We start from the raw sequence: 20,687 nt of genomic DNA on the forward strand, positions 1-20,687 counted from the left end.
AGTGGCTGGGACCGTAGGTGTGTGCCACCATACCTGGCTAATTTTTTATTAGCCAGGTTTGACACCATGTTGACCAAGCTTCTCTTGAACTCCTGGTCTCGAGTGAGCCTCCTGCCTTAGCCTCCCAAGGTGTTGGCATTACAGGCATGAGTCACTGTGCCTTGCCCAGACCATTTTTGAAAACACAAATGGGCAGGGTGCAGTGAGATTTTTAGGGGCCAATGGTCTGGGATGTGGCAGGGACATTCTCTTGAAAGTGAAAGACGATTATTGCATCTCACTCCAACCATTAAGAAGAAAACATAATACCTCTTTAGGTTTTGGAGATAGCATATCCCACACCTAGGAATACTGCTCCATCCATGTACTGGATGACACAGAAAGTTGTCAGTTTTGATTGGGGCCCAGAGCAGGAAAGGGCTCAGCAGAAGCTCCAGGCTACAGCACAAGTGGCCATGCTGTGTGGGATGGATGAGCTGGCAGAGCCCATAGTACCTGAGGTGTCTGTGGTAGGAACAGATGCCTGTCAAGTTTATGACAAGACCCTACAGGAGAATCACAGTGTAGACACCTGGGGTGCTGGAGCGGGGCCATGCCATCCATAGCCAAGAATTGTATACTTAAGAAACAACTCTTGATACTACAGGGTTCTGATAGAGACAGATCATGAGACCATGGATCATTAAGTTGACCATGTGACCAAAGCTGTTCATCATGAGCTGGATTTTGCCATATCCACCAAGTCATAAGGTCAGGCAAAGCCAGCAGCAATTCCTAAGATAGAAATAGTACGACTGGGGTTGGGCATAGCAGGGCCAGAGGGCAGAAGATAGTTATGTGAGCAGGTGACCCAGACATCAATGTCATCCACTACCTTTGCACCAGTACCTGCCTGTCCCTCATTTCACACCTTTGGCTGCCTGGGGAGCTCTTTATATCCACCTGATGGAAGAGAAAAGAAGCCAAGCCTTGTCCTTAGATAGGTCAGTTCAGTGTGTGTGAGCAAGACAAAAAAGACCATGGCTGCACTGCAACCCCACACAGGGGCATCCTTGAAAGACAGCAGAGTGGGGAGTCCTTCTAGTGGGCATAGCTTGTGGGTCATGTACCTAGCCATCCACTGTATGTGGAAAGAGAAGGAGCCTGAGCTTAGACTATACATGGATCTCATGGGCAGTGGTGAATGGCTTGGCTGGTTGGTAAGGGGTCTGAAAGGAATAAGATTGGAAAATTGGAAACCAGGAGCCTGTGGTGGAGGCTTGGACATATGGAAGTGGGCACCAAGTGTGAAGATCATTGTATTCCCTGTAAACACCTGCCAGAGAGGACATACCATGGAGAAGCACTAAACAACCATGTACACACAGTTGACATCAACCAGTCTTTATCTGAGGCCACCCCAGAGCTGACACAATGGGTGTATAAACAGCATCCATGGTGGTGTAGTAGTCCGTTTTCACACTGCTATAAAGATACTACCTGAGACTGGGTAATTTAAAAAGGAAAGAGGTTTCATTGACTCACATTTCTACATGACTGGGAAGGCCTCAGGAAGCTTACAATGATGGCAGAAGGCAAAGGAGAAGCAGGCATCTTCTTCACAAGATAGCAGGAGAGAGACAGCGCGCAAAGGGGGAACTGCCAAACACTTTTAAACCATCGGATCTCTTGAGAAGTCACTCACTATCATGACAACAGCATGGGGGAAACTGCCCCCGTGATCCAGTCACTTCCCACCATGTCCCTCCCTCAACACATGGGGATTATAATTCAAGTTGAGATTTGGTTGGAGACACAGAGCCAAACCATATCAGATGGTATGGCGTGGCTCCCACTCACCAAGATTGATCTAGCTATTGCTGCTGCTGAGTGTTCGGCCTGCCAGTAACAGAGACCGACTCTGAACCTAGATATAGCTCCATCCCTTGAGAACAACCAGCAGCCACTTGGGAAGTTGACTATATTAAACCCTGTCACCCTGGAAAGTGCTGTCATGCATTTTCCCTGGAATAGACAGACGTATATTCCAGATACGAGTTCGTCTTCACTGCTTGTAGAGCTTCATCCAGCACAACTCTCAAAGGGCTCATAGAATGTTTAATCTACTGGGATAGATTATGGGATCTACAGATTATGGGATAGTCATACAGGATCCCATATGATAAGGAGGTGCAGCAGTGGGCCCATGGTGACAGGGTCCACTTGTCATTTCATCTACTGCACTATCCTGAAGCTGCCAGCTTGGAACTGTCTGTCGAAGGCACAGCTGGGGCACCAGCTCAGAAACCCTGAGACAATAGCTACCGTCCTCCAGGATGCAGCACATGTTTGAAATCAAAGACCGTTACATGATGCTTTGTCTCCAGTGGGTAGAATACATGGGTCCGGGAATGAAGAAATGAAAGCAGGAGTACTCTCTTTTACCATCACTTCTAGTGACCCACTTGGACATTTGTGCCTCCTGTTCTCACGGTTCTGGGCTCTGCAGGTTTAGAGGTTTTGAGTGACAAAGGAGGAACACTTCCACTAAAAGAAACATCAAGATTACTATGAACTATTAGCTGTGACTGCACCTAGGCACTTGAGCTCCTCGTGTCAAGAGACTACTAGGCAAGAACAGTCACCATTTGAGGGATAATTAACCCTGATCATCAGGAGGAGGTACAGCTGCTGTTAAGCAATGGAGGGTAGGGAGGTGTATCTTTGGTACTCAGCTGATTCACATGGAGACTTCTTGGTATTCCTTTGCCCAGTATTTTTTTTTTTTTTTTTTTTTTTTGAGATGGAGTCTCTGTCACCCAGGCTGGAGTGCAGTGGCACCATCTCGGCTCACCGCAACGTCTGCCTCCTAGGTTCAAGCTATTCTCCTGCCTCAGCCTCCCGAGTAACTGGGATTACAGGCGTGCGCCACCATGCCAAGCTGATTTTTGTATTTTTAGTAGAGAAGGAATTTTGCCATGTTGGCCAGACTAGTTTCGAACTTCTGGCCTCAAGCGATCCACCTGCCTCAGCTCCCCAAAGTGCTGGGATTACAGGCGTGAGCCACTGTGCCTGGCCCCTTGCCCAGCATTTATAAAATAATTATACAAGCGCCCAGGCCGTGACCTGAGCAGGATATGCTGACTTCAGCTCAGCCCCCTCAGGTCTGAGGGTCTAAATCATGCCTCCGTGGAAGTGACAGAGACCAGAACACGTGCTGGCTGAGGGTAAGAGGGATCTAGAATGGATAGTAGAAGAGGGAGATGATGAGTATCAGTTGTGGCCTCAAGACCAGTCAGTGATGGAGTTTGTAGTTTGTCCAACTTACTTTCCTAAGTTTCCCCCAGGAAATGAGGCCCACCAGAACTTAAACCAAGAAGTAGAGCTGAGCAGCACAAGTGTGTGCTGTAGTGGATGCCATCCTGTGCTGCCCAGATCCCCCACCACCATGCTTGCTGGGCCTCTTCCCACAGCTATTGGGAGTGCTCTCAGCCAGCAGCCCTCAGCTGTCAGCCCCCTGGGAATTTTCCTCAATGGAAGAGCTACCTCACTGACATACCCCTTTCCCAGGCAGGTTAGTTCAAGGTTATGAAGACCTGGCCCCACTGCCTCAACTTGACAACTCTAAAGAGCCATCCCAGCTTCAAGAGCCTCCCATGGGACTGGCTGAGGTCTTCATACAGCATCGGAGCCCAATTTATCTCTCTGCCCAATCCTGCTTCCTTTCCTGCCTCCTTCCCAAGAGCAATCCCTGATAAACTTCCTGCATGCTAATCTCCATATCAGAGTCTACTTTCCAAGGAAGTGGGCCTATAACGTAGCTCTTCTAGTTTTCGGTGACAACTCTAGAACAGGGGTCAGCAAACTTTTTTCATTTTTTTTTGAAACGGAGTCTCGTTCTGTCACCAGGTTGGAGTGCAGTGGCGCGATCTTGGCTCACTGCAACCTCCGCCTCTCAGGTTCAAGCGATTCTCCTGCTTCAGCCTCCCAAGTAGCTGGGACTACCACACCACCACGCCCAGCTAATTTTTGCATTTTTAGTAGAGACGGGGTTTCACCATATCGGCCAGGATGGTCTCGATCTCTTGACCTCGTAATCCGCCCTCCTCGGCTTCCCAAAGTGCTGGGATTACAGACATGAGCCACTGTGCCCAGCCAGCAAACTTTTTTAAAGGAACAGATAGTAAATATTTTAGGCTTTGTGAGCCATACGGTCTCTGTCACAACTATTCAACTCTGTTATTGTAGTACAAAAACAGCTGTGGACAGTATGTAAATAAATGAATGTGGCTGTATTCCAATAAAACTTTATTTACAAAAAACAGGTTGTGGCCTGCATTTGGTTCATGGGCCTTAGCATGCCAAAGCATGCTCTAGAGAAATACTTTTACATGTGTGCAAAGGAGACATGTACAAAGATTTTAATTGCAACATGGTTTGTAACAGCAAAATTTTAGAAACGGTCTAAATGCACATTTAAAAAAGAATGGTTCAATTGTACATCTAGAATGGTTAAATTGTACATCCAGATTTTGGAATACTGTGCAGTGGATAAAAAGAATGAGTTTAGGTCTGTATAACAGCACTGTCTAATAGAAATATAATGCAAACCACATACATATTTTTTAATTTTCCAGTAGCCACATAAAAAATGTAAAAGGAAACAAATGAAATTAATTTTAATAATATATTTTGAGTCCAATATGCCGCAAATATTATTACTTTGACATGTAATCAATATAAAAATTACTGAGACATTTTATGTTTTGTACTAAGCCTCTGAAATGTGGTGTGTATTTTACTCTTACAGTGCATCTCAGTTTGGGCTAATTACATTTTCAAGTGCTTGTAGCCTCATGTGGCTAGTGGCTACTGTGTTGGACCATGCAAATCTGTAAGTACTGACATGGGAACATCGCTGAGACATACTGTTAAGTGAAGAAAGGAAGTTGCAGTACCATATGTACACTATGAACTATTTATGTAAGGGAAAAAAACTATTTCCGTAGAAACATATTGAGAAAAAGAAAAAAAAAAAAAGATGTGTACAGATATATACCCAATTTAGAGAGACGTTTTGGATGGGGTGAGGGGTTTTTGGTCAGGAGGGACTCACTCTCCTTGCCTGATTTTTTTAAAATAAACTTTTTATTTTGGAGTGATTTTAGATACACAAAAAGTGGCAAAAATACAGAGTTCCTGTATGTCCCTCACCCAGTTTCCACCATTGTTAACTTCTTATACTAGTATGATACATCTGTCAAAATTAAAAGTCCACTGTTGGTATACTACTATTACCAAACTCCAGACTTCACTCAGACTTTGCCAGTCTTCCCACCCATGTCCTCTTTCTGTTTCAGGATTCAGTCCAGGATCCCAGGCTGCACTCAGTCATCCTGTCTATCCTGTCTCCTCTGCTCTGTGACAGTTTCTCAGGCTTCCCTTGTTTCCCATGACCTTGACAGTCTTGAGCAGTACTGGTCAGGTATTTCGTAGACTGTCCCTCAGTTTGGGTTTGTCTGAGGATTTCTCTATGACTAAGTTGGAATTCAGGGTTTTGGGGAAGAATACCACTGAGAGGAAGCGCCCATCTCATCACATCACACCAGGGGGCACATGGCTTCCACAGGACTGTTGACTGGTGATACTAGCCTTGAGTGCTTGATTACATTAGCGTTTGCCAGATCTTCCCACTATGAAGTTGTCATTTTTCCCTTTCCATATTTTATTTTTTGGAGGCAAGTCACCAAATCTAGACCTCACTCAAAGGTTAGGGGGCTGGGGGCGAATTAAACTCCACCTCCTGGACAGTGGAGTATCTACCTATATAATTTGGAAGTTTTCTTTAAGGAAGATTTGTCCCTTCTCTACCATTTAATTTTTTGATTATTTATTAATATATCAACATGGACTCATATATTTATTTTATGCATCGGTTTGTAATCAGATTTTTTTTCACAGTGAACAGAAATTCATATAATATATTTTTAATGCAGAAAACGTACAAAAACCACACTGTGTGAGAAACAAGCTCTTATGATTGGCAAGTATTTGTCCCCCACAGCTTTTCATGTCTGCCTTTGAGTAGGATAATCATTAGCTTATTGCTGTTCAACCGTAGACATGCTATTTCAACTCTCCAGACCTCAATTTCCCCATCTAAGTAAGAGAATGTTTCATGAAATGGTCTCGGAGGTGAAGAAGGGGATGATGTTTGTATGTTTGTAAGTGTCCACATATTTTGTTGCCTATTAATAGACCCTTAGTCCTTAATGGTTATCTTCTTTTATTTATGTTGGAAAATGAACTCAGAGCTAATAGCCCTTGAGAACATCCTGTAAACATAATCAATATTTATATCCCCCATTACAACCCCAAAGGGTTCGCCTTCCTTGCTCTTTCACCCCTTTAAGTGGGATTAAGTTTTCCTTTTATTCCTCAGCTTTTTCTCCAGCGGCTGAAGGCTAACGTGAGGCCTAGCATTCCCAGTCCTGCTGACTTATTTGGCCTAATTCTTGTGCCTCTCATCTAGCTCTGCACAGCCACATGGATGTCCTTATCACCCTGCATCATCCCCAAATTAATATGTTGAAGTCCTAACCCCCAGCACCCCAGAATGTGACTGTGTTTGGAGATAGGGCCTTTACAGAGGTAATTAAGGTAACATGAGATCATATGGGTGAGCCCTAATCCAGTATGACTGGTGTCCTTATAAGAAGAGATTAGGATGCAGACAGCACACAGACTATGTGAGGACACAGCAAGAATGTGGTCATCTACAAGCCAAGGAGACAGGCCTCAGAAGAAACCAAACCCACTGACACCTTGATCTTGAACATCTAGTCTCTAGAACTGTGACAAAATCTGTTGTTTAAGCCATCCAGTCTGTGGTACTTTGTTATGACAGCCCTAGTAGACGCTAATACACATGACCATGAATGAAAATGCTTCCTGAATACCTCCCTCCTCTATGCCAGGCCCGGTGACAGGTCCCAGGCCACAGAGATGAACCAGACAGGGGCTCACAGTCCAATAAGGAACCAAGTCATCCATCTATTGCAATCTGACATACCAGGGGCTGAGTGGGAGACGGTGGGAGCACAGTGGAGGGACCACTGAACCATGCCTGTAGAGGGGCCTTGCCCGGAGGGTATCAGGAAAGGTTTAGCATAAATGCTGACTTGTGAGCTGAGTTTGAGAGGTTTAAAGGAGTTTCCCAGGTAGTAAATGGCATTCCAGGTACAAGGAAAGGTATATGCAAACGTGGAAGCTAGAAGGATGTCAAAGAACAAGAGTAAGTGTGATGTGGATGGAGCCAAAGTGCAGCAGGAGGAAGAATAGTCTGAAGTGAGCCTGGAGAAGGAGGTAGGGGCCAGTATATGGGTGGCCTGAGTGCTGGGCTGGGAATTTTTACTTGGAGAACTTTAAAGATTTTGAGGTGAGGAAACTTCTAAGTAAAATTATGGTTACATGTATCAGGGGCTTACTGTGTAGGTAACTATTTGTTAACCAGCAAATATGGAGCACCTATAGCACATCAGGCGTTTGTTATCTGTTTCCCTATCCACCTGAATGTGAACTTTTCCAGGGAAGGGACTGTGTCTGATTTATTTCTGTGTCCCCAGCAGAGTCTGGTACAGATCAGGGGCTCTATACACATGCACTGAATGAGTGCATAACAGCCCAGGCAGGAGGCCAAACCCTCCCTCAGCATGTCTTCATGGTTCTGAAGTTGGTGCTGGGTCAGTACATCTCTATATGTGCAAGAGCCCTGTTCCCTCCCGCCTGATGTAGAGAGCAAGGCTCCCAAAGAAGCACTAAGGGTTGAATTACTTCAGATCCAGAAAAACACATAGCCTGTGGCAGGTTTACCTCTGAGATAAGCAGCCCACATGGCATGGAGATGACTTGAGGCCAGCTCACAAGAGAGAAGCATCCAGCATTGCCACAGGGGCCTCCAGGCCAGGACTTCACCAGACCACACAGGGGAGGCTGTGTCAGAGGGAAATCAAAATCATCAAAGCCTCAACCACCAGGTAGTGAACTCCTGTACAGGCTAGAGACTGTGCTGGGTACTCTGCAGTTTGCCTTAGTCTCCCAAATGTGACCCCACCCTTAATCTTCTCTCCATCCCCTTATGCCTGGCGCTCTTACCCAGTCTTCTTGGGAGCCCCTTGTCCCTTCTCTAATCAATTCTACACTCAGCAGCCAGAGTGAATGTCTAGAATATACTGCAGGTCATGTCACTCCCCTGCTCAAAACCCTTCAATGGGTCTGGGTGTGGTGGCTCATGCCTATTATCGCAGCACTTTAGGAAACCGAGGTGGGAGGATCGCTTGAGCCCAGGAGTTTGAGACCAGCCTGGGCAACATAGTGAGCTCTCTTTATCTCTTTACAAAAGAAGAAAAATAGCCAGATGTGGTGGCATGCACTTGTGGTCCCAGCTACTTGGGAGGCTGAAGTGGGAGGATTGCCTGAGCCTGGGAAGTTGAGGCTACAGTGAGCCATAATTGCACCACTGCACTCCAGCCTGGGCAACAGAGCATAACCTTGTCTCAAAAAACAAACAAACAAAAGCAAAACAAACAAACAAACAAAACCTTCCAATGGCTCCGATCACCCTAAGAATAAAACAAAAGTCCTTACAGTGGCCTACAAGATCCTCCAAGTCCTGGCCTCTGGCACCATCTCCATCTTTGTCCTACCTCTGGCTCCAGCCTCTCTGGTCTTCTGTCCCTCAAACTCCCCGAGTATACCCCTTCCTTGGGGCATCTGCATACACTCTTCCCTCTGCCCAGCATACTCTGATTACTCCGAGGTGACTTCTTTCTTTTTTCTATTTTAAGACGGAGTCTCGCTCTGTCACCCAGACTGGAGTGCAGTGGCCGGATCTCGGCTCACTGCAAGCTCCACCTCCCGGGTTCACGCCATTCTCCTGCCTCAGCCTCCCGAGTAGCTGGGACTACAGGCGCCCGCCACCTCGCCCGGCTAGTTTTGTGAGCCACCGTGCCTGGCCTTCTCTAAGATATTCTATGTTAAAACAAGCATATATGCATATACAATCTGGAGATTAGAGTATATTTTACACATAGTGCTGGGATTACAGGCTTGAGCCACCGTGCCCGGCCGTATCATAAATTTTTTAATCAGCCTTCATCACTGGGCAATTAAGTTTTTTATTTAAGTTTAAAAAAATGTATCATAAATTTTTTTTCTTTTTGTTTTGTTTGAAGTGGGGTCTCACTCTGTCACCCAGACTGGAGTGCAGTGGTGCAGTCACAGCTCACTGCAAGCTCCACCTCCCGGGTTCACGCCATTCTCCTGCCTCAGCCTCCCGAGTAGCTGGGACTACAGGCGCCCGCCACCTAGCCCGGCTAGTTTTTTTGTATTTTTTAGTAGTGACGGGGTTTCACCGTGTTAGCCAGGATGGTCTCGATCTCCTGACCTCGTGACCCGCCCGTCTTGGCCTCCCAAAGTGCTGGGATTACACCGAGGTGACTTCTTGTCCTTCAGTTTTTACCTCCTGAGAGAGGCCTACCCTGGACACCCTCTCTAATTAGGCCCAAACCCCCAAGCCACTCTTTGACACATCAGTGCTTTTTTTCTTCATAGGACTTAAAACCATCAGAAGTTACCATATGCACTTCTTTATTCCCTTGCTAATTTTTTTGCTTCTCCCACCAGAACTCTTCCTGGGAGCAGCGACCTTGTCCGTCTCTCCTTCACGGGACCTCCCCAGTGCCTGGCACAGGGCTTGGCCCCGAGCAGGGCTCCATGCATATGTGCTCATGAACGGATGGCACCCTCCCCTCCATGCCTCCAGGCTGGCCTCTGATAGTCCACGCAGCCGAGCAGACAGTCTGGGCTCCATGGGAAAAGCTAATCCCAAGCGTGTGGACCGACAGATGGTGTGGAGCCCAGAGCTGAGGTGCAGCTTTTATTAGTCTGAGTTGCTTTTGCTTGGAATAGGATTAGCATAAGTACCATCCTAGGCAAGTGGATAAGGTAAGGCTCTGTTAGTTACATTCAGATTTTGTTTCTCGGCCACAATCCTGGGCCAGACTTCTGCTGGGTCAGTCCAATTCATGGATAAGGGTACTACTCAGGAAAGTCGACTGGAGTGGCCAGTCCCCTCTCCACATTGACCTCTACAGTGGCCTGTCCACCTCCTAAGTCCAACCTTCCCACACCAGGCTTTTTACTGGCCCTGTTGCCCCCGGGTGAGGCCTGAACACTTTATGATGATGAAGATGAAGATGTGATGGTGGTAGCTATCACACAGCTCTCCCATGTAACCCTCACGACAACCCTGCAAGGCAGACAGCATCACCATCCTCATTTGGCAAATGAAAAGCTGATGGTTCAGAGAGGTTAAATGACTTGCCCAAGGTGACTCAGCCAGTAGGCCACAGACAGGCTCCAAATCCCAGTCGGGACCGATTGGACGGGCATTCCCGGGTGGGCCAGCCTCCCTCTCTGGCAAGGCTGTCATGCTCCCCCAGTGCTCTGGCTTCAGTTTTGGCTGGATCAGTGAGGAGCCAAGTCAAAGATCAAGTCAGGGAAACCCATGTTGTCTGGCTAAGAAGTATCACTTCCCTTAATCTCTTCACTGTCTCTTCAGCACCATTAAGGGGCATTTAACTTTTGGAAGGAGTCATTTTCCACAAAGAAACAGTTCTTCAAAATCACTGAGGGTCGGGCTCAGTGGCTCACACCTGTATTCCCAGCACTTCAGGAGGCCGAGATGGGCAGATCACTTGAGCTTAAGAGTTCAAGACCAGCCTGGGCAACGTGGCAGAACCCCAATTCTACAAAAAAATACAAAAAAAAAAAGTAGCCGGGCATGGTGGCATGCACCTGTAGTCCCAGCTACTAGGGAGGCTGAGGTGGGAGGATCGCTTGAGCTGGGAGGTTGAGGCTGCAGTGAGCTAGGGTGGCGCCACTACACTCCAGCCTGGGCGACAGAGACTCTGTCTCAAACAACAGCAAAATCACTGTGTAATAATGTGTATAATAACAATAAAAGCTAACATTTATGGAGTATTTATTAAGTGCCAAGACTATGCTCAGTGCTTTTCATGCATTATCTCATTGTTTGAAATTTCAATAATTTATGTGAATAAAGGAATTCTGCATATGTGATTTTTTTAAAATAAGAGATTACAAAAAGGCGAAGAGAGAAAAGTAAGTCTCCCTACCTCATCTGCACTCCCATGCCCCTCTTCCCCTTCCCACAGACCACACTGTGACCAGTTCCTTTTATCCTGCAGAGAGTCCATGAATGACCCTCGACAGCACTTTCAGGTAGGTATGATTATTCTGGAGTTACATATTAGGAAACTGAGATTCTGAGACATGAAGCCACTTTCCCAAGGTCACACAACTTCAGGGCAAAGCTGGGAGTTTGCCCCAGACGGGCTGACTGAAGCCCATGTGTTGAGGGTCACCTTGCCTCCCACAAAGAAGAGAGAACCAGAAAGTTGAGCTAAGAAGTGTGTGCTGGGCAGCCAGCTGGACTCGCTCACAAATAGGCTTTGGCTGCATACACTGGTCTTGAAGAATTCAAATTTGGGCCTCAGCAAACTGGCAAATTATAAGCTGTCGCAGACCATCTAGGTTATTGACAAAGAGTCAAAGCCGCAAATATTACAATCCTGAATCCTACCAGTCATCGTTCTTGCTGTTTCCTGCCTCCTTGCACCTCTATACCCTTGATTGGTCATTTGCAGGCGTCAGCTCAGACAAGCTGCTCAGCATAAAGAAGGTTATGGGAAGCAGAGGAGGCAGTGCACAGCTCTGCAGCTCTTGCACCTCTGCCTCCTCGCACCTCTGCCTCCTTGCACCTTTATACCTTTGGTTGGTCATTTGCAGGCGTCAGCTCAGACAAGCTGCTCAGTATAAAGAAGGTCATGGGAAGCAGAGGAGGCAGTGCACAGCTCTGCAGCTCTAATACCCGGGCTAGGCCTCAGCTCTGCCCTCTGCATGGCTGGGGCAGTCCTGTCCCTCTCCAAGCCTCAATGTCTTCACTTGGGAAATGGGAATCATTCTATCTAATCAAAAGGTTTGGAGATCCTCAAGTGAGGTAATGAAACCCAAATGATGGTAATTAGCAAAACTCCATGCAAATGTAATGTAATTTTTTTTTTTTTTTTTTTTTTTTGAGACGGAGTCTCATTGTGTCACCCAGGCTGGAGTGCAGTGGCGCGATCTTGGCTCACTGCAACTTCCGCCTCCCGAGTTCAAGCAATTCTCTGCCTCAGCCTCCCGAGTAGCTGGGATTACAGGCATCTGCCACCATACCCAGCTAATTTTTGTATTTTTAGTAGAGACGGGGTTCCACCATCTTGGCCAGGCTGGTCTTGAACTCCTGACCTCCTGATCCACCCGCCTCAGCCTCCCAAAGTGCTGGGATTACAGGTGTGAACCACTGCGCCCAGCTGCAAATGTAAATTTTTAATAACAATAAAGGAAAGTTGGAATAAACCTAGTAACCTCTGTGTGAAATAGGCTGACTTACCTCACACCTGCTATCTGCTCACTTCCACCCACCCACCAACCTGTATTTGCAAAATCATTTACAGTTTACAAAATCCTTTTCATCCTGTTTCATTAGTCCTTGTCCAAGCCCTATGAGGCAGGAGGTTCCAAAGATTCCTTATCTTGGTGCTCCACATTGCCTTCTCTCTGGTCATGAGTGCCCAAGGGCAACAGGGGCTGGTGCTGGGCCCCCAAAGACGGAACCCAGGTTCCTTGACTCCTGGTCCTCTCTTCTCTGAACCTGAGCAATCTCAACAGCGACATGCAGTTGATAATCACTCCCAGTTGACAGATCCGGAAACGGACGCTCCAAAAGAAGAAGTGACTTGCCCAAGGTCACAGAGCTGGTGAAAGCTGGTATGGTCCTCACACCTGGCTGTATCACTGCCCTGCTTAATACCTGCAGTGGCTGTCCTGGCCCCCTGGCTAGAAGTCGTGCCCCCAAGCTTGGCTCTTGAGGCTTGCAGTGATCTGGCCCTCACCTCCTCCCCAGATTCATCTCTCAGTGCCCTTTCCACACCTCTGCCTTTCCAACTGTGTCATCATTCCCCAAACACGCAATGACTTCCCAACCCCTTGTCTTTGCACCTGATGTTCCCTCTGCCAGGCTGCCTGTGGTCTCTTGCCCATCCTTGATTAATCCCTCCTATGCTCCCTTTGACAGGTACCTGACACAATGAGCTTTCCTTGTTGTTGTCATCATTACTGTACTGATCATGTCTCAGAGTGGACCAGACCCTAGGCTTTGGAGTTAAACTGCTTGGGTTTAAGGCCTGGCTCAGCCACTTATTAGCTGAGTGATCCTGGATAAGTTCGTCAACATCTCTGTGCTGTGGACTTGTTTTCTCAGTTGTTTCATGAAGGTCCCTCCTGGGATTGTTGCAAAGAATAAATAATACATATAGAACAGTGAGGACAGGGCCTGGCACAGCAGAAGCACTCAATATATGCTATATCTTATTATTTTCTGTTATTTGTATTTGGTGATGCCTACCATCTACCTGTCCCTGTGCTGGGCATGCCTAGCTGACCCAGATGCAGTCTCTGGCTTCAGTTCCCCAGGGGAGAAGAGAGGCAGGTCAACATCCCACAATAATACATTCATTCTGACCAAACCACTGTTTCGTTTAAATCATCCCACGCCTGTGTTCATGAGCTCTAAAGAGCAAATACCATTCTGCAACCACTTCTTCCTCACCAGACATGGACTGGGTCCTTGTGCCCCCACCCCACTGCGTGTCTCATCCATGGGGAATGGTTTTGAGAGCTGCCCTTCTCTCCATGTTAACCCCAGAGACAGGCTGTTCCCAGAGTGCAAGGGAAGACTCAGCTGCAGCCCAGTTTATCTCCCTGGGCTGCTCCCTCAGCTGAGACGTACAGGCTGTGCCTGTCACAGTGACCCTGCAGGCTCAGTTACAGATCTGCTGCTAGGCTAGACTGGGGCAGGAGCCTGCCTAGATTTGCCAAGTGGCCCCGAGGGAGAGCCACAGGCCCTGTCAAACCTGCGACCTCCGAGGGCGTGGGGACCATTTAGCTGCCTTGCTTATCACACACGAGGAAACTGAGGCTAGACACAGGAATACACATTCAAAGCTCCCACCAGTGAAAATGGGCCCTAGTGTGAAGTCTAACGTGGGCCCCGGGTGCCATTAAGGGAGCTTATTTTACCATACGCGAGTTTATGACTTCATTATTACTCGAATAGTTTTCCTTTTATGTAACAAAAATATTTACTATGGAAATGTGCTTTGAAACTTAAATCAAAAGCAAAATATTGCACTTCCATAAACAAAGACCCTATTCTGTCCCCACAAGCACATTAGAAATGTATTAGATGAAACCTAAACATTGCCTGGCTTCACTGGCTTGTGGTTACAAAATGAAGTTCCATTTTTGCCAAAAGAGACAATGACCCTGAACTCCACTTCTACATAAGCAGAAACTTAACCTTCTCAAAAGCTCCCCCAGTTATTCCTGGGAGTCCCCAAGAGTAGCCACAAGCTACTGTCAGTTGCGGTCACCATATTTGCTGGTTCTTCCTCTCCAACTCTGGCTCCTTCTTCATCAATATCCTCAGTTAGTGAGGCCTTTGGAAGGAGTCCCATTGCTGCTGCTGTTAATGGTGCCTGCAATGAGGACAGTGTCAGGGGCAAAGATTCCTTATACTGGTGCCCCACACTGCCTTCTTTCTGGTCATGACTGGCCAGGGGCAGCAGGGGCTAGGCCTGAGCCCCCAAAGAGGGAACCCAGGTACCTTAACTCCCAGTCCTACAAAGTAGAGTGGAGTCTGACTTACCTGCACACTGCCCCCTTGTGGATTACAACTTATCATTTGAGAGTTCTTGGTCAGGCCACCTCTCCTCTCTGAGCCCGAACAATCTCAACAGTGACACGCAGGTGATAATACCCACTTGGAACAGTCGTCATGAAGATCGAATGAGGTCATAGGTACACAACGCCTGGCATATAGTAGGTGTTCAATGAATGAATGGCTGTTACCATTATTATTATTCTGTCTGAGGCTGAGTTTCTCCAGAAATAGACTCTAAAACATCAATTTGAGACAAGTGGTTTATTTGAGAGGTGAGTGAGAGGAGGTGTTGGAAGGTGAAACGGAGGAAAAGAAGCCAACAAAGAGTGTGTTATCAAGCCGATTTTTGCTGTACCCAGCCAGGGCTCAATTCCACTGAGGATTCCTGGATGATAGGGTACAACAAGCCTTACAGTTGTCCCTATCAAGGGGCGAGGGAGCTGGGGTATCTATCCATCAGGAATTGTCTGGGATTTGCTGCAGGAGAACGGATACTAGCTTGCTGACAACTTTCCTGCATACATGCAGGCCAGGCCTGGTGGGCTCCGAGGCCAGAGAAAGTCCTCAAACAGAGTCACAAGGGCTGGCACTTAGAGGCTGTCAGGTCAGCATGCACAGAAATGGTGAACATCAAGGAGCACAGGAAGACACTTTCAGCATCTGCTACAAATGCCACATAGGGTCACTTCCTCTGAAAGACAAGACACTTAAATCTATTTTAGGCTGGGGGAGCACAGGAGGAGGGCTACTTGGGGCCTAGTTCCAGCTGCCATCTTCTAATTGGACGGTGACCTTATTCTGTGCCATCTCTGGTCCTCAGTTTCCTCTCTTGTCAAAGCAGATGGATCTTGAGGTCCCAACCAACTCTCAGAAGTTCCTGAATTCATCTGGCTTTTGAGCCTCACAGCACCCCTTGGGGAGAGGTAGGAGGATCCAGTGTGATTCTCCCTGTTGAGAAGGGAACTTCCTTTCAGACTCAGAAGGAAAGTGACTAGGCCAGTGATTCTCAACGTGGGGTCCGTCCACCTGCAGCCTTCTATCACCTGGGTAGTTGTTAGAAAATGAAAATTCTCGGGCCCCACTTTAGCTCTGTTAAGTGAGAAACTCTGGGGCTGGGACCGACAATTGACAACCCACCTTTAACAAAGTCCCCAGGGAGTTCTGACCCTGGGCATGCTCAGGTTTGAGGCCAAGGTCAGACAGTGAGCTAAAGGCAAAGCTGGAGCTGGAACCTAAGTCTTCTTTCTCCCAGGCGTCCTTTGAACCATCTGCACACAGGGCCCAGCCCGGGCTTTGGTGCTCCTAGTGTCTCTCAGCTCTTCCCAGATGCCTTCCTTCCCCTCCCATCTGATGTGCCTGAGGCTTATTACAAATCTCAGCTTGGGGAGAGGAAAAGAAAACTAATTTTGAAGTCCTAGAAACTCTGGCAGAGCAGCTGGAAGCTTCTAGTTCTCCCTTCTGCATACACCTACTTCCCAGGGCCACTGAAAAACAGGGGTGTCTAGTAGTGTTTCCCAAGGTCAAACAAAACTCTTTCTTCTGCAGAGAGCCTTGGCCACAGCATCAAGTAAGAGCAGGGTTGGGTGGGGCTGGGGTGAGGTCTGGGGGTGGAGAGTGGAATGCAGCTAGTGACGGGTGCAGTAGAGTCCCTACAAATCCTCCAAGAGTGGCAGCTGAAATGCATGAGAGGGAAGAGGACTTAGCAAAGGTCACTCAGCCAGATCTGGGCCTCCTGACCACGGCCCAGCTGCCCAGAGGAGGCCTTTTGGCTCACTCTCTCCTCTCCAAGCTCTCCTGCAAGGGCTCTTGGGATTACCATGTCTTTGCACCATTCTGCAAATCTGACTCCATGCCCAATGGGCGTCATGCTTCCTGGTCTGTGCCAGGTCTAGGCTGGGCACTGGGGATGCAGAAGTATGAGTCAGCCATGGTGACTCAAGGAATCACCCAGACACCCGCAGAAATACTCCTTGGGCAGTGGGTTGGTACCATCACATACTCCTAGCCTCCAACCGCACTTATTTCTTCCACTGACTCTGGTTGGCTCACCCATTCCTGGGCCCCTCAGGAGCAGTTAAGGGGCTCTCCCCTTGCCTAAGCCCTCCAACTGCACGCTCACCTCCTATACTCACAGATGGCCTTGCCTCCCATGCCACAAACAATAAAAGCATCGCATAGCAGCTCCCTCCCCCTCCCCCTGCAGAAACACGAGCTGCACTGTCATGTTCTCAGATGCGGTGCTGTGGTGCTGTCCCATCACTGCCCACCCCTCCCCTTGTGCTCCAGCCCCTGCCTCCCACTCTGTGACAGGCTTCTCTCTACTTCAACATCCACCTCTCACCCCCTTCCTTAGCTTTTCCCGTCAGTGTTTAAATGCACTTAAAGCCTTTCCATCCTCAACAAACAAAACCAAACAGACAGAAACCAGGGTGACCATCCACTAAATCAGCCCGCTCCACCCCCACCGGTGCTCCAGCTCCTCCTAGCCTCTCTCCTGCTTGAGAAAGGCCACACTTCTCCAGGGAGCCACGACTCTCACTGTCTTAACTCCTCTCCTCAACTCCTCCTCGGCCCCATCTTCACTTGCCCAGGTCACCAGTGCTGTCCTCATTCCCAATTATGAATTAAGGCTGTGGGTCCCTTCCCAGACTGGCAGCTGCCACATCGCCACTACCCTCCTAGGTCTAGGCTTTTGTGGACTCCTCTCCATTCATCCAGCTATTATTTAAGGAGCTATTTTTCTGTGTCGGTCACTGGGCTTGAGTCTAGTGACTCAGCGACGAGCAAGAGGATCAGGATCTGCCTTCCAGAGTGCAAGGACAAGGGGATCCTCGGAGGTCCTGCTCTAATGTCCCTCTCCTCCCCACAACACACACCCGCTCCTGATCATCTCAGCTACACGCTGATGACTGTCAGAGCCTAGCTTCTGCCCCGACTTTCCCCCAAGCTCCACATCCACACCTCTAACTACCTGGGGGACAGTTCTGCCTGGATGGTCACAGGCAACTCAGACTTGCAAGGTCCAAACCAAACTGGAGTTCTGCTCCTTAAATTTAACCCCTCCCCTATACCAAGGGCAGAGCCACCATTCATACAACTCACAAGCCATAAACTTGGGAGACATTTTTCACTGCTCCCTCCAGCCCCACCTTCCAACCATCTGCTTTCTCTTGTAAATTTTATTTTCTTTTTAGAGACGCTGTCTTGCTCTGTCACCCAGGCTGGTGTGCAGTGGCATGATCATGGCTCACTGTAGCCTTGAACTCTTGGCCTCAAGCTATCCTCCTGCCTCAACCTCCTGAGTTGCTGAGAATACAGGCTCAAGACATCGCACCCAGCCCACCTTCCTTCTCAATCAGTGGCATTGTCCTTGCCACGGCCGCTGACCTAGGCTCACTTCGCTGAGACACTCTCCAGCCCATCTTCCCCATCCAGTCTTGTGCCCTCCAAGCCATCGCATGGACATAGTAGCTAGAGAGGTCAAAAGCAAGCCCGGACAGCCCAAATGTCCATCAGTTGGAGATAGTTGGATGAGATGCGTGATTGCTCATCACACCTGGCAGGTCTGTTCGTCAGGAGATGAGTCCTGATACATGCTACAATGCTGATGAACCTCAAAAACACGCCGCTCACGTACCACGCACGCAATCCACAACCGCCACGCACCGTCATATTACCAAGCACACAATCACCACACATACGCAATGCACCTACCGCACCATCATCCACCACGAATCACCACCGCACCATCACATTACCATCACACGCCATTCACATGCCGCCACGCACACAGTCCCGCCACACACCATCCACCTGACCACCACTCACACACACCATCACAACCACCACACATCATAATCACAGCCACCACACACGCACCATCACAACCACACACACCATCACAGCCACCACGCACTGTTACCGCACACGCCATCACAATACACACACAATCAGCCACCACACGCACCATCACAGCCACCCACACACACAGTGCCACACACACGCCAATCACATGCACCGCACCGATCACAACCACCACACACATAACCACACACACCATCACACCACCACACAGACAATCACATACACCACCAGCCACCATACATACACCATCATGACCACCACACACAATCACCATCATCACAACCACCACACACGCACAGTCACCACACACATCATCACAGCCACCACACACACACAGTCACCATGCATCTCAAGTCACCACTGCACACACACACAATCACCACCACCACATCATCATGTTCTCCACAGGAGCTGGCGGCAGGGGCAGCGGGTGCAGGCAGGTGGTGGCTGGAGACCTCTGCAGGTGGGAAGGGCGGTACATGAGACCTGTGACCAGACTGGGCCTTCACCTGCACGGGCGTGGGGACTGTGACCTGAACAGAAGGGTCCCTCATGGGACGTGAGAGTGGAGTAGAGAGGCTGGAGTGGCCATGGCCAACCTGTTCAGAAAAAGTGCCTGCGGGAGGCAGTCGGCACCCTCACAGTCCCCGCAATGCGGGGTAGGTGGAGACGGTGTGCTCAGGTGCAGACGGTGTGCTTAGGTGCCGTAGCAAGAATTCTTGAACCTAGAACCTGGAAGCACGTGCAAGCTGACATCCCCTCTCACCCTTAGTGCACCACACTCCATGGCTTGGCCATGGTCTGGAAGAAATTGGGGCATGGCTGGAGGCGGTGAGCTGGGTGGGCTGATGGTGGCAGTCGGGGGAGAGAGAAAGGAACGGACTGAAGAGATGGTGGTACGTGGGCTGACAGGGCTGGATGTGAGACCTGGGGGACAGGGAGAAATCCAAGGCCAGCCCAGAAGTCTGGATGTGGAGAGGCCGCTCATCTAGACAACAGGATTACGGGAGAGGCTCAGGGAGCGCCAGGATTCCGTGTGAAGCACAGGGCATGGCTGCAGTTGGCTGGGGGGACTGTAGCATGGGAGACTTCGGTGGAGAACCAGATCAGGAGTCACCAAATACCATGGAGATGGTAACAAAACCCACTGGGCGGCAGGGATTGTGCGGGGAGTGTGCAGCATTAAGACCCCTGCTGGGATGAGGGGCTGGGCCTCTCTGACCCCAGACCAGGGAAGGCTCCCGTTGTCCCCATTTTGCCACACCTGCTCATCTAGGGGAACTGATCAGCCCCTGTTCGCCCAGGACTTTTCTCATTTAAAACCGAGAGTCCCACGTCCTTGGAATCCCTGAGTCCCAGGCAAACTGAGGTAAACCGGAGCAACGGATTATCTCTGCCTTAAGGTTTGTTTGCTGTCTGTCTCCCCAGTCAACGGTCACAGGAGGGACTAGGCGCTGCTTTGGGATGGAGGAGGAAAACCGCAGGGTAGCACCTTGGATCTTTTCCCGGCCTGGAAACCGGCGCCACTCGGCTGTGGCGTCTGTGGGTGTGTGGGTGGTTTGGCCTCCCAGGTCTCCCAGGCCTCTTCCTCATCATTCTTTCTCTCCAGGGTGGCAGGCAGCTCCCGGTGGTGCCACGGAGCCCTCCTTGCGGTCCCACAAGATGGCGCTGTGTCCAACGCTAGCCCCGGCCTCTGCCAGAGGAGCGGGGGGATCCGGAGCGGAGCCGCCTCTGAGCCTTTCCCAGACTAGGGGGCTCAGGGACGCGCCTGCAGCACGCAGAGGCCGCCTCTTTCTCCAGGCATAGCCGTACTCACACGCACTCTCCCGCCCACACAGACCCCAGATCCCCCAAGGCTCACAGCCCGGCAGGAGCATAGGCAGAGCCAGGAGCGACTCGAGGGAGCGTCAGTTCCAGTCCCCTCTAGACACAGTGCACGCGCGTCCACACACACGGGCATACACGCACATGAACACACAGAGGAACATCCCACACA

Source organism: Papio anubis, chromosome 1 (assembly GCF_008728515.1).
Source record: "Papio anubis isolate 15944 chromosome 1, Panubis1.0, whole genome shotgun sequence".
Taxonomy (NCBI): Eukaryota; Metazoa; Chordata; class Mammalia; order Primates; family Cercopithecidae; genus Papio; species Papio anubis.